At 34.9% G+C, this 2,387-nt stretch overlaps 1 protein-coding gene across 1 annotated transcript in view; it reads right to left on the bottom strand.

Moving 5' to 3' along the window:
- The window catches only part of LOC106474530 (glycine receptor subunit alpha-2-like), a 30,435-nt gene that overhangs the window by 8,050 nt on the left and 19,998 nt on the right, over window positions 1-2,387 (bottom strand). The window lies entirely within an intron of this gene.

The following is a 2,387-nucleotide window of genomic DNA, read 5'->3' as shown; positions in this document are numbered from 1 at the left end:
AACATGAAGCTATAACATTGATAACATGAAGCTGTAGCATTGATAACATGAAGCTGTAGCATTGATAACATGAAGCTATAACATTGATAACATGAAGCTGTAGCATTGATAACATGAAGCTGTAACATTCATAACATGAAGCTATAACATTGATAACATGAAGCTATTACAATGATAACATGAAGCTCTAGCATTGATAACATGAAGCTATAACATTGATAACATGAAGCTGTAGCATTGATAACATGAAGCTGTAACATTGATAACATGAAACAAGTGGTTTTAACAGCTGTGGAATGATATCAAGTAAACTTCCTCCACATATTAGTTTTTGCTAGGCGACTTGGCTAGTTAGTCCTAGTCCTACAGAAACAGTAGTAAACTGTTATATGTCCTACAGAAACAGTAGTAAACTGTTATATGACACCATTACTTCTCGACTTGGCTAGCTAGTCCTACAGAAACAGTAGTAAACTGTTATATGACACCATTATTTCTCGACTTGGCTAGCTTGTTCTACAGAAACAGTAGTAAACTGTTATATGACACCATTATTTCTCGACTTGGCTAGTTAGTCCTACAGAAACAGTAGTAAACTGTTATATGACACCATTATTTCTCGACTTGGCTAGCTCTAGGACTAACTAGCCAAGTCGAGAAATAATGGTGTCATATAACAGTTTACTACTGTTTCTCTAGGACTAACTAGCCAAGTCGAGAAATAATGGTGTCATATAACAGTTTACTACTGTTTCTGTAGGACTAACTAGCCAAGTCGAGAAATAATGGTGTTATATAACAGTTTACTACTGTTTCTGTAGGACTAACTAGCCAAGTCGAGAAATAATGGTGTCATATAACAGTTTACTACTGTTTCTGTAGGACTAGGACTTCCTACAGAAACAGTAGTAAACTGTTATATGACACCATTATTTCTCGACTTGGCTAGCTAGTCCTACAGAAACAGTAGTAAACTGTTATATGACACCATTATTTCTCGGAGGTTTAATATAATGTCATTTAAAGTTGTTTTCTATTTTATAACGATTATTTACGATTCTGTTGTTAATAATATCTCCTAGGTGACGTGGGAGTTGGTATGCACCGACTTGATAAACTGGTAGATTGTTCCTGAGCGGGTATGTGAGATTTAAAAGTTTTAGTAATCAATCGTTAGTTTAATTAAAGTGTCCAATCGTTTTGTTTTTCTACACTATTCGTGGGATCGTTTTCAACAATCTTGTTCATGGTAACGGTACAGACACCTTTGTCATTAGCGATGCATTTAACGTGTTTGGCTAATTAATATTATGTAATCCACATTTAATGGTACTGCAGGTTCATGTTTCCTCAGGGTGTACCTGAGTGCGGTACCAGTGAACATTTGGTATGTAATCTCGAGTGTTTTATTTTAGTTAATATTCATGTTTCCTCAGGGTGTACCGGAGTATGATACTAGTGAACATTTGGTATGTAATCTCGAGTGTTTTATTTTAGTTAATGTTCATGTTTCCTCAGGGTGTACCGGAGTGTGATAGTAGTGAACATTTGGTATGTAATCTCGAGTGTTTTATTTTAGTTAATGTTCATGTTTCCTCAGGGTGTACCGGAGTGGGATACTAGTGAACATTTGGTATGTAATCTCGAGTGTTTTATTTTAGTTAATGTTCATGTTTCCTCAGGGTGTACCGGAGTATGATACTAGTGAACATATGGTATGTAATCTCGAGTGTTTTATTTTAGTTAATGTTCATGTTTCCTCAGGGTGTACCGGAGTGTGATAGTAGTGAACATTTGGTATGTAATCTCGAGTGTTTTATTTTAGTTAATGTTCATGTTTCCTCAGGGTGTACCGGAGTGGGATACTAGTGAACATTTGGTTCGTAACCTCGAGTGTTTTATTTTAGTTAATGTTCATGTTTCCTCAGGGTGTACCGGAGTGGGATACTAGTGAACATTTGGTATGTAATCTCGAGTGTTTTATTTTAGTTAATGTTCATGTTTCTTCAGGGTGTACCGGAGTGGGATATTAGTGAACATTTGGTATGTAATCTCGAGTGTTTTATTTTAGTTAATGTTCATGTTTCCTCAGGGTGTACCGGTGTATGATACTAGTGAATATTTGGTATGTAATCTCGAGTGTTTTATTTTAGTTAATGTTCATGTTTCCTCAGGACAATACAGGCTACTTAAATACAGGAAAATACAGGCTATTTAAATATTACATACAAGACAATACAGGCTACTTAAATACAGGAAAATATAGGCTATTTAAATATCAAATACAAGACAATACAGGCTACTTAAATACAGAAAAATATAGACTACTTAAATACAGGAAAATAGAGACTACTTAAATACAGGAAAATATAGGCTATTTAAATATC

This window comes from Limulus polyphemus, unplaced genomic scaffold (genome assembly GCF_000517525.1).
Source record: "Limulus polyphemus unplaced genomic scaffold, Limulus_polyphemus-2.1.2 Scaffold7328, whole genome shotgun sequence".
Classification (NCBI taxonomy): domain Eukaryota; kingdom Metazoa; phylum Arthropoda; class Merostomata; order Xiphosura; family Limulidae; genus Limulus; species Limulus polyphemus.
This window is presented reverse-complemented; position numbering and strand designations above follow the sequence as displayed.